Source organism: Lissotriton helveticus, chromosome 7, assembly GCF_964261635.1.
Source record: "Lissotriton helveticus chromosome 7, aLisHel1.1, whole genome shotgun sequence".
Lineage (NCBI taxonomy): Eukaryota > Metazoa > Chordata > Amphibia > Caudata > Salamandridae > Lissotriton > Lissotriton helveticus.
In genome coordinates this window covers 69280615-69295412 of record NC_136068.1, presented here as the reverse complement: position 1 = coordinate 69295412, position 14798 = coordinate 69280615, and the positions used below count along the sequence as shown (strand labels likewise).

Here is a 14798-nt window from a genome sequence, read left to right as displayed (position 1 = left end):
GTTGATCGGGTTGTGATGTGAGTTCTTCCCATTAATAGTGCTACCCGTTCACAGCAGTCTAGCGGAGGAACAGGCGACCTTTCTGCAGCATCCGTCTGGGATTTAACTCCTGCCGCTCTGAAGCACAGCAAAAAGAAAAGAAAGGGAGCGGGTGCGGCGTAACAACCAGAGCTGGCGACTTTAGAACGGAGGAACCAGGTTGCAATCTCGGCGTGGGCTGAACATCCTGGGACTCTGGACAAATCACGTAATCTCCCCGTGCTTACAAAAATTAATGAGTCCTTGTGTAAGGTAACTGGTGCTCGTGTAAAGCGCTCCAATACCGTCGGGTCGAGTTCATGCTATTTAAAACAGCAACAACAAAAAACGAAAAAGCTGCCCAAGTATACAAATGAATGAACATTAATTAAAACAAGTGAGCTATTGAGGAGGGTGGGGGCAGTTGTAGCCTACACTGCATCAAACAACGAATTTCACCACGGATCTCCTCCACTCTGTGCCTGGCAAAGCGCTTTAATTGCCAAGTCGGGCTGAGCAGATTCTGTGGCCGACTGAAGGATCTGAGTTTTCAAGCAGGGAGGGTTAGTGCACGAGGGGCAGACGACTCATCGGATGAGGGACAGTGAAGAAGAAATCGTGGGTAAGTGATGGTACGTAAACAAACCACACGTGATTCGCAAGTGCGGAGGAGCAAGGTGAATGGGAGGGTACCCATTGATGCGTAGGGAGGGCACCGTGTACCAGTGAAGATACGATAATGTAGGCGAGTGACAAGAGGCCACCACGGGTGAAAAGCTGTTGATGTGGAAGACGCCACAAGTAGAGAAGCGGAGACCAACAAGAGATTGGCAGGTGACGGCTCGGAGGCCAGTTTCGATTGGCTATCAGGTGCTTGAGGGGCACAACATCGATATGGGTGAGGGTTCAACCGTGGCTAGGAACAACTGCTCCGTCACTTTTCGTCCTGCTGTAACAGTTTGTGCTGCCCTATGCTATGCATGGAGACGAGTGGCGCATCTCTAAGTACACACCGCAGACTGAGAAGCAGCTGCAGAGGGAGATATATAGATTGTACACGCGGTCCGGTTGAGTCAGCGTGGGGAGTAGAGGGAGGCTGAAGTGGGGCTGTTTTCCCGCGCAGCCGGGTTAGGTGCTGTCAGATGGCGGGAGCTCTGCAGCGCCTTCTTGTTCCACGCCCTCCAAGCCAGCCCTACAGCTGCAAACACCGCTATCCGAAAGCGACCAGTCTTTTAAAGGATCAAGGTTGCCGCGAGAACGGTGCCTTCTGTTTCCCACAACAGGAACTTACCCGCCATTTGAGCGCCTTGGTAGCAACTAAACCAGAGCCAGCAGGAAGAGCGAATCGGCCACGCGCGCTCCATTTCCGGACGCCACCTGACGTACTTCCGGCGGTGTTGGGAAAAACAAACGCCTCCTAAAGCTCAGCATCAGAATGAGAGTGCAGGAAAGAGGCGAGAGAGCCGAGCCTGCTAGGCGCGATTGCGCGTTTTGGAAAGAACACATGACTTTTGCGCGCTTTGGCATAGATCGTTTACAAAGCTTTCGGAAATGTTGTTCTCCCTTTGGTACTATACATTTGCAACCGCACGCAACTTTGGGGAAAACGAAGGCGAAAACTCGTCCGAAAGCATGCCAACAAGGAGTTAACCTCCGAATGTTTCCGAGGAGTCTGTGATGTAAGGTGCCGAGCGATGGGCCAATCCCAGCGCGGCCCTGAGGCGAGCCCCCCCGATGACGTCAGAGCTCCTTGACCAATCGGTGCGCGGCTCCCGCGTGCCAGCAGCCTATCAGAGCACGGCTCCTGCGTGCCAGCCACCAATAAGCTAGCTGCCCCTTCGGTTTGGTCTCCGTGGCTCTGGGGGCATTTTTGGTCGTTTAATAACATAACACGAACAAAAAAGGAGTTCTAAACTCTTTTTTCAATATGCGCTATCGAAGCCTGCTTAAAAACAAGCACCTACGGGCACACGGGGAGGGGGGGCGGGTACGGACAGCGGGAGGGGGGGGCGGGAACAGCGCATGGACAGCGGGAGGGGGGACTGCGCATGGACAGCGGGAGGGGGGGCGGGAAAGAAACGGACAGCGGGAGGGGGGGGCGGGAAAGAAACGGACAGCTGGAGGGGGGGGCGGGAAAGGAACGCACTCACCTGGACTTCTTCCGGCGGCCTTGGTCGGCATAATGACGGACACAAACACCCAAAAAAAAAAACGAAACTCCGCCCACCGCCCGATGACTACACAGAGGGAACGCCCAGGGAAAAAATCTCGGGAACGCCCCCGAATCTGGTCCGGCCTTGACGGACAGATCTCTGTTCCAATGGCTAGCCTCCATTTATGGAGCTAGCCAATGGAACAGAGGGCGTATTCCAAGAGTCCCTTACTGAAGACTAGAGATTTCTCTGGGGGCGGAGCTAACGCTCCGTGCCCCAGGCGAAACCTAAAAAGGTCACTAGAAGACCAGTGGATGGTGGTATGGTAGGCTATAATGAGTCCCCTACCCCTCCGCAAAAACGTCGACATGTTTCAGTCGGCTAACTAGAATACCCTGGCTTTCATCAGGACTCACAAAAGGAAAGATCCCATGGGTACTAACCCTACCTCCTTGTTCCAAGGGTAGAGGGAAGACACCCTTCTGAGTAAATGCTCAGAGAAAGTATGGTAGAGTAACTTGCTCTCCGAGAGAAACTGAGTTTATTAAAATGAGAGCTTGAACTGGCGAGGGAGCGAGGGAGCGAGGACGGCTCCATATAGTCACACTTTCGTCAAGGTGAGCTGTGGCGGACGATTTGTCCCCCCCCTGCACCGTGCAGATTCCAGAAACAAAGTAGCACAGACAGATAACATTCAATTGGAAACCAGTCTTGAACGTCTACCTCTGATTGATGGATATATATGTAATAAAAAACCATAGTCCGGCTTTAAGCCTCTCCGAACCACCAAATTTGGCATTGACTTGTCGCGAAGCTTCAATATCTAACACATATGATAAAATTGTCCATCACACTCTATGTTCTTTGTTGCGCTAGCTCCTAAAGTGTAACTGGTATGATCGGTTTTGTGCATTGTGTATTTGCACAATAGGGACTAAAAATGTTCTATTAATCACATGTTTATCTCAATGTTTACTGCTCTGTTTTCCCTACCTGTAAACAAATATCTAATTTGTTTATTAGTATTTGAACTAACTGGACAGTGAGTTTATTGCGTGTTGCCCACTGAGGCATCGTGTACCTGAGTTTCTAAACCCCCATCTCCTGGAGACAGCCTTGAATGCTCCACTTCCATGGGCCAGTCTGGAGGGGATCTCTAGATATTTGTGGATGATCCATTGCCAGAAAAGCAGAAGTCAAGGCCTTCTTTGACCTGGCCAGGGACTGGCTGCCCACTGAGCCCTAACTGAGTCCTCTGTTCAATCTTTCATGGTCACTGCTTGGTACTTTTGCCTACATCACTGCGGAAAATGATACCCCTTTTCAGTGGCAGCAGGGGGCGGGTGAAATGCCTGCTATAATGAGCTCCCACCTGGACTAGAGCAGTGTGCTTTCCTTAGATCTTTACAAATTCCTATCAAATCCAAGTCATCCAGAATCAAGCAGCCAGACTGGTAGAGTTTATTTATTTATTTATTTTATTTATTTAATTTATATGGCGCGTTATAACCACAGGGGTCTCTAAGCGCTATCTGTCCAGATTTACGTGATAAGATGTTACATTCACTTGAAACCAGCTGTGCACCTAAAATCTGCTCCATGCTTGTTTAAACAATACAGTTTTTAGTTTTTTTCTGAAGGAAAGTAAGTTACTTTCCTTCCTGAGCTCTGGATCCAGTTTGTTCCATAAAGCTGGGAGCGTGTTGGAAAACGCACGGCCCCCCACCGTGGTCAATTTGAAGCGGGATTGGGACAGAAGAGTGGCGTCCGACGAACGCAAAGTCCTGCCCGGTGTGTAGGGGGATAGTCGGGATTTCAGGTATTTTGGTGCTTTGCCATACAGAGCCTTGTGAGCGATACACAGTCCCTTGAAGACAATTCTCTGACGACTTGGGAGCCAGTGCAGCTCCTGCATCAGGGGAGAGGCATGAGCAGTCCTGGGTTTTTTAAATATCAGCCTAGCTGCATCATTCATAACTCCCTGTAATTTGTCCAGCAACCGCTGTGGCAAACCTAAATATAGGGAGTTCCCGTAGTCCAGCCTAGCCAAAATTGTGGCTGAAACCACGTGTCTCAAAGTAGGGAATGAGAGCAGGGCAGAGATCTTCCTTAGTTGTCTTAGGAGGCCTATACAGGTGCCCACTACGGTGGTAACTTGTTTTTCCATGGATAATTTATTATCCACGTATAGGCCTAAGCTTTTGACTGCGACTGCCGATTTTGGTGGTGCGCCCAGCTCCTTAGGCCAAAATTTCTCGCTCCAAGGGTTACCCGAGATGGAGATGGGCAACACTTCCGTCTTATCCGGATTGACTTTCAGAGAGTTCTCGGACATCCAATTGACTGTGGTTTTCAGTATGTCCTGTAGCCTAGTGGATGCTCCCGGACCATCATCCAAACATCTCTTCATTGCCCTCCTATCAAGGACAGGATCACTTTCAGTGTCTTGTGCATGGTTCACAGATCCATCCATGGTCATGAACATGTCTTCATCCAGATAGGATCCACTGGTACATCCAAAGAAGATCCCTCAGCTCCTCTTCTCCTGAACATAAAGGCCCATCTCAGGGGAAAGTGCTACTTGTGACCTCTGCGGAACTTCATTCCACTGACCCTTCTTTCTGTCATTGAACTCTAACTTGCACAATCCCATGAAGACTTGAGTGCCTGATCCTTGATTTGTCTCATCTTTAAATAATGGAAGGTTTAGATGTGTATCTATGGTTAACAAAAAACAATCTAATGGAACATTAGTGATAAAGTAACAGGAATGCCACACAACTTCAGTAAATGGTAGGAACGCCACCTCCAAAAATGAAAATGATCCTCATTGAAACTTGGAAAAACAAATCCAACGCTGCACGCATGGGTATCCAGGAAGCAGAACCAACTACAACAATGAGGCACTTGAAAGAGCCCTTAGAAGACTAAGGGCTCGATTCACAGAACTAACTTAAGACAAAATCCTAAACTTACAACTTTTGGTATTCACAGAAGGCATTTAATAGTAGTAAAGTTAGGATTTTGTCTTAAGTCTGTCTTAAGTCTGTCCTAAGTCTGTCTTAAATTTGTCTTAAGTCTGTCTTAAGTATGTCTTAAGTTTGTCTTAAGTCTGTCTTAAGTCTGTCTTAAGTCTGTCTTAAGTCTGTCCTACTACTTTTGGTATTCGCAGAAGGCATTTAGTAGTAGTAAAGTTAGGATTTTGTCTTAAGTTTGACTTAAGACAGACTTAAGACAGACTTAAGACAGTCTTAAGACAGTTTTAAGACAAACTTAAGACAAACTTAGGACAGACTTAAGACAGGCTAAAGACAGACTTAAGACAAAATCCTAACTTTACTACTACTAAATGCCTTCTGTGAATACCAAAAGTAGTAAGTTTAGGATTTTGTCTTAAGTTAGTTCTGTGAATTGGGCCCTGAGAGTTCCTATCATGGACATGGAGATGGACAAGTGGAAGTTAATAGTGGCGACTCCTCCTCTAAGGTGGAGGAGCATCGCCCACTAAAGGGAAATTAAAATTATATTAACTCAATGTTATTATCATTTTATTTGTCCCTGCTGCTTTGCGGCCTGGGCGGGCGGGGCTGCTCTGCTCTCCGAGCAGGACAAGAGAGGAGTGGTTTGCCCACTCCAAGTGCGCATGAATGTTTGGCTGACCCTTTTGGGCCGGCTAAACAGTCTTGCGCACTTTGCATGTTCTCCATGCGGGCTGCATTACAGCCTGGGGGAGAATATGAACAGACCCTCTGGCCCCAGTCTGAGTGCCAACCCACGGCGCTCAGACCAATCACAATGCTGCGATTGGTCAGGAGAGCCTGGGTGTTTCCTGCTTCCTGTAGCCTGAGTCTGACGCAGAGGACAGACAGAGAGACGTGGCTATAAGGTACGTTTTTTAATTGTTTTACATCCCGCCCCCCCCAATACCCCCTGCCTCCAGCACTGTCACCCCCCCATCTGTGCCAGCCGCCACTGATTAACAACGGAGGGGTGTATGAGGTAGGACATTAGGACCCTGAACATGGTCGGGAATGGGCACTGACACAGTGACCAGCTGAAAGGAAAAAAGGTGGCCTTGCTGCACCCTCTAGCGCGGGCAACGGGAAACGCGTGGTGCGGGGTGAGCTCCCCCTGCTGTGGAAAAATCATGTGCTGGAGGTGACCTAACAAATACATAAAATCGATAAGTAAATAAAAGGATGGTACATTCTCCTGTGTATATTAACAAATTGGTTTTTGGTCAAGTTCATTCTAAATTACGTTTACCATTCCTAAAGTTTTAAGGACATCATTATGAGTTGCATGTTTTGAGGTGGGCAGATCACGGTGGGACAGGTGGAATTTATGGCCCATGCTGGTGTCCCCACACCAAGTTACAAGCTATTCCCATTTGAATGGGGAATAACATGCAGACCCTGAATACCAGGTCCTTTTCTGCATGTCATTGCCCATTCCAGGACAAATAATGTGCCTTTTTCTGTTGCCATTAGCTATCATCACTTGATGAAACCACGCCTTGCATTTCTGGACACAGTAGGACTAGCCTGGTTACTGTAACCAACATCTGGAAACCACTGTATCTCTTGTTGTTGCCTGTGGAGGTATCCCCCATCGAGGGATACAACCGCAGGCAACTTGTAATGAGGTCATAAGTGGTGTAAACAACAAATGTTATTATAACTGAAAATAACAATACTTGTTGCTTTTGTATAACTTGTGCTCTGACAGTGGGGCAAGCCGTGTCAGGCGTTAGACCTGTGTCCTGCAAGTCTTTCACACATCTTTACTAATGGTACAGCGCCTATAAACCAGGCAAATCCTAGTGGGCGCTATATGAGGTTACTACCTATTATTCTTCATTTACAGCAGTCTGCCCTTCTCCTTTACTCACCATCTACCCTTCCATTTTTAACGAAGGAGCAGGCTGGCATGATGTATGGAGGAATGGACAGGGCTTTGCAGATAGTGTGCCTCTGTGGATGGGATATGGCAGAAGAGGGTCAGAGCTATGCCCAGAATACCTTCAGTCACACTCAGTCCTTGTAAGGCTACCAGGAGCAATGCTTGGGTCTTCGGTATACCGCATCATAAAGTGCCCACACGCCTACCTACTTAAGGGCCAACAGAGCATGGGCGTTTATGGGTTGGGGGACCGAGAAAACAGAAATAGAGTCCCATCAGAACATCTTTATACTTTTTATTTTATTTTATTGTTTTAACTATTTTATTGAATTATTTGATTCTTTCTAATTCTTTTATTTTATTTTATGTTTTTGTACTCCATACATGCAACTGAAAGCTGGTGAAGAGTGCACCGAAGAGGGAAGTCTGAAGAACATGTAGGTACCTTTAGTGGAAGAGACATGTAAACATGACTGGTCATCCATAGGTGACCGACCGACCTGGAGACGAGGCGCGGGGGGTCCGGTGGTACCAGGGGGCCTATTTGAAGCAAGGTGGGGCAGAACCTTGAAGGTGAGAGTAAATCAAAAGATAGATGGAGGGGCGCAGGCATGTGTCTAGCCTCTGCTCAGCCTTGGAAAGGGATGGGAGGAAGGTGGGAAGGACATGGGAGGCCCATGGTTCTGGATGGGACGTTCAGCCTTGAGAAAGAGAGTTTGGCCAGTCTATGGCATCTGGTTGGCTGGGCTGGGTGGGAAGAAGGATGCTAAAGGGACTGAGGCTTTGGGCACCAGGTGGGACCAGTGGGGCTGGATGAAGGGAGCTTTGCTTTGCTACTGTGTTGGGAGTCAGAGTCATCACCATCTTCCCTCCCAAGGATGGAGAAACCTTTCTAGTAGCAGGAGCATGTTGACATTGGAGGGCGAATCCTGAGGGATCCAGGGGGTGTTAACCCAGAACAGCCTCCCAATAACCACATCGGTGGCCCCCAAAATACCAATGTGTAATAGAAATATAAGGAACAGAGATAGAACTGGAACTTCCTTTATCCCCAGCTGACTGAAGGTCACCTTTCCTACCAGCTCCAAGGGGTTGTATAGTGAGCACCTGGGACCACCCCTCTGGGTCTGAAGCAGCTCTGGGTTCCTCATCACCTGTGGCAAGGGAATGAGTTACCAAACTGAGGCCCAAATTTAGTACATTTCGTGCAGTGCTGGGTTAAAACCTGCAGCGCTGTATTGCGCAACAGGGTTAATAATTGTGGAGAGCCATGCTCACCAATGGTCGTAAGCCAATGATGTCATCAGCAGTGCTCATGGGAAAAGAAAAGTTTTGTGTACTGCTAAGCTATGCACCATAAAGCTTTCAGAAAATACATTTATTAATATGCAATTAAACTGTTCCCAGTGCAATTTTTTTTATAAGTACCATTAAAAGGATGGAACCTGGACTACCAAGTCCTGTTGCTCTTGTGCCAGTGTCACCACGTTGAATGATCCCTTATGGAGGATCCTATGGAAAACGGTGAATGCCCAGGATCAGGCATTGACCCCAGTGCTCCTTGCCCCTCTGAAAAAGCACTAACAGGAATTAGAATTCTACTTATCTAAATGATTAGGGGACAGGTTTGGGGAACACAGACAGATAGTGAGGCAACTCATGCTGTGACTTAGGCATTTGGCCAGAACCCAAATTCCAGCACCTTGCACCAGCTATGCATTCAATGATCTCACACAGGTGCTCTATAATAAACTAACAAGTCCAATAATCAAAGGGCAGAAAGACTCAACACATCTCTCAGTGACTAGAAATGATCTCCCCAATTCCAGAGGCCAACAATTGAATGGGCGCAGGATCTTCACTCACCTTCAGAGTCCGGCGATGGGCTCCGGGTCCCTTGTCTCGTGGTGAGCACGAAGACTTGACGCAGCTAGTTCACTGAACCCCCAGGAGCAGCCGGTCCACCCAACCCTACTAACATCAGAGCTGAGGTCAGATTTGACTTTCGATAATATCTGTTCGTGGGATTTTTGATACGCCTTCATGCACGCATGAAGAGGAAGCAGAAAAATGTTGCTCTGACCACAGAACAGGAACTCACAAATTCTTAGTGGGCTTTAAAAAATGAGGGTTTGAAGATTGCAAGATTGTCAAATTCCTGGAACTTGTTAGAGAGGTGGAGTCCTCTTAAGAACTAAAGATAGACTAGAGGGTAAGATCTAGAGAGATGTAACCATGGCCCACTGGCCCCTCTAGATGGACCACTGAATGGACTCCAGATGGGAGTCAGGTCACAAACCACAAGCTTCTGTAGATGGCCCAGCGGGGATCAACCCCACACCTGCATCAGCTGGCATTATGCCCAGCTAGCCCTACACTCGTGGACAGAAATTGCCTTCTCCAAAGTCAATTAACCCCTTAGCTGCGTCGGCTATTCCGCCGCAGTGCTAAGAAGGCCGCGCGGCGCTCCGGTGCTTGTGACGGAACCGCTCCGTCACAAGCCTCGGGTGGGCTGTGCTTGTGATGGAACGGGTCCGTTACGGCCCCGCCCGCCCAATAGAACCCTCAGCGCAGGTGCAGAATTCGCGCCACGCAGGCACGGCGAGCGGGCCATGACGGAACTGTTCCGTCACCAGCACAGCCCACCCGAGGCTTGTGACGGAACGGTTCCGTCACAAGCACGCAAGGGGTTAAGGAATCAGGATAAGCTGGTCACTGACTTCTGCCACATTTTTTTTTTTACTAATTATTTACTGCCAGTGACCCCCATGCTTGAGCTTTTTTATGTGGACTACCACAAGGTCTTCCCACCAGACTGGCTCCTGACAATATATTCCGGGGTTTCCAAAACTCAACCCAGTTACGTCTTCGCCATCTGTGGGATTGGCTTTCTGCACTGGCGTCTCTAGAGTGGGACCAGATGGGGTCCATACCCCGGCTCTAGATGTCCTAAGGGGGTTAGGCTCCAAAACAGATGTTGAAAGTGCTAGAAGACGACATAGGAATATATGGAGGCACTGTAGCTCACCACACCCAATTTGTCCAACTATCTTTCACTTCAAAGGGTAAACATTGTTTACAACGCGGTTACTACGACTTGCGCTGGATGGCGCTGTTGGGCAAGGAATGTTGTAATTTTATATTCCAACACCTTCTCTACTGTTACGTGGACTGGTGTTGGAATATAAAATTATAATATTCCAAAATCCGCACCCTCCAACGCAAGTCGTTGTAACGACTTGCGTTGTACTGCCCGCGTTGTCAAGTACCGCGATCTTTTAGATCGCGTTGTACTGACATACATCCGTGCAAAGTTTGAGTTAACATCTTTAATGAACCATGCACACATAAATATACACGCCTTTATGTGCACCCATATATGCAGTGGTGGCCGGCACAGGTAAGAGCTTTCGGGCGGAGCAGGGTGGTGGTCGGGTATGTTGACATAAGATGAGAGAAGTAAAATTAAATAAAGAAAAAAAAGAAAACCACGTACCTTGCACTCGTTGCATCGCTGAGGCGGCGAGCGGAAGGTAAGTGTTTTTTTTAAATTTTCCTTCTCCTGTCATATGCCGACTTACCTGAACCCCACCCACCCTCGCCCGCAACACCGTTCTTACCTGTGCCGCCCGCTACCGCATACATACACACATATTGATAACCTTTGTAGGTAACCCTACCTTTTTTTTCTGACACTCCAATGCACCTGCCCCCCTTAAACAAAATTCCCTTCTAGAGACACCACTGGCTTTCTACAGTCACAGAAGCTTTGCACTAGGATCTAAACCCCAGTTTTGGAATTTGTGTCATAAACTTATTGTAAGGAAATACCTCTTTTTGCACGATCACCTCCAAACATTTGACCCGATCCTGCTGGTTTTTCGACTTTCAACCGGGCCTCTGTGCCAGTGCTCTGCCCCTTTAAATGTGTGTGTTTATTTGGCTTACCTCCAACTGGCATAAGTTGACTTACTTATAAGTCCCAGGCATATGGTACTGGGGTACTCATAACTTGTAAGTTAAGTGCCTCTCATGGACTGAAGCACTTATTGTACCACAAATGTAACAAACCTAAGCATGACTCTCGGTATGCCATTGCAGGCTGGCAGGGTGGTCTTTTAACTGCTAACTCAACTTTGCCCCTTAAACCAATGGCAAACACCAAACTGTTCTTTTTAACATATATATAAGCCACCCCAGGCCTAATGACCCTTAAAGCCAGAGTGCATTATATTAAGAAGAAGGATGTGTTCTGTGCATGCACCAGCAGTAAAAATCCTGTATTGTTGTTCTTATTGTAGTAAGGCTAGTAGCCCAATTGGCGAGTATGGAGTTACACAATGGCAACTCAGCAGCGCTAACTTCCAAATGGGGCTACTTAAACTGTCACTTCCAAGTATCAAATGAATTGTTGCATTAAGCATGACTAGTTGCTACAAATTAAAGGAAACCGCTGGAGTTGCTATAACCGGAGGCCAGTAGACAGGCAGACCAGAGGCGACTAGTACTGCTTGCTGGACTTCACCCGGCCACCATGGTAGGTGAACCCCTGAAGCCAAAGTCGCCCCCCTTTCTCGATCTCAAGGACCAAGGGCTGGCCACAGAAGACAGACTGCAGCGGCTCAGCATCCCTAGCATTGTCAGCATCCTTAGGGCCCGATGTAGGAGCCCAAATACCGGTCGGTAACGGCCGATTTCGGCCATTACCGACCGGTATTTAGGAATTGGCAAGTAGGGGGCCAATTTTACCGATTTGGTAAATTTACCGATTCGGTAAATACCGATTTTTACAGAATCGGTAATTCAATTACCGATTTTACCTAAATCTCCCTCCTTCTATTTTACCGATTCATAAATACCGAATCGGTAAAATTCGGTATTTATGAATCAGTAAAATAGAATTACCTACATCTGGCCCTTAATCCCTTGCATCAGGACCACTCAATTAACTTCAATGGTGGTTTTACCTAAAGATTTTGAAATGGTCCAGATACTGCTAACATTGACAACTAAATACCCTCCTGGACCTGAGGGGGAAGGCAGCCAACTGCTTCTCATCCCAGCACAGTTCACCCCATTGCATTCTGGTAAAAGCAGTAGAATTACTTCAAGGTTGCTGTAGTTTTTCACCAAAGTTGGTGCAGATAGTGCTGTTAGCTCTAGACAAAGTTTCTGAGTTTACCCCTGGATCAGTAGAAAGCAGAATTAGTAGAGAGCAAATACAAGTCATCTGGATTTGTGGTAAATGCATTTCAGCAATCCCAGATGACTTTTCTCTGCCAACGTGGTTGCCACCGTCTAGAAACTGATGGTCCCTTCTGACTCAGAATTGAATGGGTGTCCATAGGCTTTGGTAAACAGTGTATGTACTCTGCAATATTTGTGATGGAGAACCCTGTCCACCAGACTCTAAATCTAGCCCTCTGCTTCATGTTTAGACTGAATCTGCAAAAGAGGTTATTGCAAAAAAATAATTATTCCATATCTCAGAGCAAACTGACAAGGACATTGGTTAAAACAAGTAATGAAGACAAGTTTGCAATAGAAGGTGAGATACAAATACATAGAGTGTCACAGAAGTTTCTAGAACCAATCACATAAATAGATCATCACCAAAAAAAAGCAGGTGCATAGAGGAGCTAATGAAAGAGCGTGTAGATGTCTTCCATAAGTAAATAGTCAAGTCAAGTCAAGTCAAATTTGCTTTATTCGAGGTAAAAACTCATAAAAGCATAATACATTTAAAAACCATTTTAGTCCATAAAATCATCATTTTACAGAAAGAGAAGAAATAATTACACAAAATTTTTTAAAAGAATAAAGCATCAAGACTTCACAAGTAGTAAAATCAGTAATACAAAACGTAAAAGTTGTAATACATAAAACCAGTAAATACCCAAAATAGATAATCAGAGCATTTCACTTAACTAAGGGTGAAGGTTCCTAGCTTGATCTCAACAGATCTACATTTGCGATAGAAATTTCTTTCTGATAGACCATGAGCACCCCAAGAATTTGGCAACCGCCACAGAAATGACCGGCAAAGTGCTGGTGCAAATTATTCTTAAAGCCACCTTGCTCTCTCTCGTACCAAGCTGTTTGCACATCGCCCTTAACCATACACGTCGGGGAATTGCGTAGGCCCCACACACAAAAAGAAGGTGGACAATAGACTCAGTTTCAGTATTACAAGCTGGACAAACACTGAAATTAGCTTCTGCCCATCTTCCTGTCAACGATCTAATTGGGAGCGACCTCACTCTAAGCTGGAAATAAAGTTTCCTGTCCTCAGGCTTAGTTATTATAACCCAATAGGGCTCCGGGGAAGGGAAAACTTTTACTTCCAAGAAGCGGCCTTCCATGGAGGAGGTGTCTGTATCATTCCAATTCCGGCGGGAATAAGTAAATAACAATGACATGATTTCGGCTGAGCAAATAAGATTTTCAAAATTCACACTTCGGGAGACACATCTTGTGATCAGAGTGAGAATGAGGAGAAAAACATAGCTATTACGATTTATGGTACTCAAACAAATTTTGTTTTAACTTTGTAAGCCCTCCCACTTTTGCTGTTTTACTAAACAACCACGTTCTTCATCGAAACACTTCCTGTCCTTCTCCATTCTCTCTTCTGGGACGCCATCTTCAAACTCTTCGTTATCATGAATCGAGTATAGTTCCCTTGCCTCCTGTAAGACAATGTGGACTTGGATGAGATAACAAATCATCAGGAGAAACACATCAAAGATAAAGATAACAAGAGATGGATGTATGCTACTCAGCTCCCGCTGGCCACCCTGTATTCACAGGAACCCAGCATATATCCAGAGTTTTAAAAATCATAATATAGCTGTATAGCCAGCCTTAGCGGGCTATACCGGTTATTAAAGGCCAGCTGCAGCGTTAAAGGCCAGAGCCGAAGGCGAGGGCCTTTAACAAGGGAGAGGGACTTTAATAGCCGGTATAGCCCAGCAACGAAGGGCTATAAGGCTATTAGAACATTCTGCCACTAGATGGCAACAAATAAAACAAAACCTTCAGGGAGCGCAAGGGTATTGAAATCCCCCTCAGGCTCCCTGAAGCCTTTGTTCACAGCCAGAGCTGTAAACAAAGAAACATTGGAATGTTGGAGCTCCGGGCTTATACCAGCCATTATAAGCCCGGAGAACGCCATTGTTTTCAATGGAGCTACCAACATTCCAATGTGTCTAATTTAGCCTTATAGCCTCCTGCTGAGGGCTATACTGGTTGCTAAAGGTCCTGAACCGAGGTATAGGCCTGAGCCACAGGCGCGGTCCATTACAGGGGAGATGGGCCTTTACCAACTGTTATAACCCGAGGCACAGGGGCTTTGAGGCTATTAGAAAGCATCACCCACTGAGGGTAGGATGTTCCAAATTAAAAAAGAGTGAAACAGAAAGACAAGCAGTGTAATGTTGGAGCACAAGGCCTATACCAGCCATTATTAGACCCGAGTCACTTTAGTGTTTTCAGAGGACCTCTCAACATTCCAATGCTCCAGTTAATATTTAGACTGCTGGAGCTCTAGGGATAACATTCCAGCTGAACTGGGACACTCACAAATGGTGGCAGATTTATCAAATGCTGCTCTGTGCTGTGTGACAGGGAGAGAGCAGGGATGCACCATATCTACTAAGATATGACATATTCCTGCCCTCTCACTACCCTGGCATAATTTGTGCTGCCTAGCACCAATGTCTGAAC

General features: G+C 46.7%; 1 protein-coding gene across 1 annotated transcript in view; it reads right to left on the bottom strand.

The window, feature by feature from the left end:
• LOC144766612 (C3a anaphylatoxin chemotactic receptor-like) overlaps nt 1–9064 on the bottom strand; it is a 65479-nt gene extending 56415 nt beyond the window's left edge. Inside the window, exon 1 of the mRNA XM_078650398.1 lies at nt 8940–9064. The gene's annotated coding sequence lies outside the window, so the exon portion shown is untranslated. The remainder of the gene's footprint in view (nt 1–8939) is intronic.
• Nucleotides 9065–14798: the final 5734 nt, after the last annotated feature.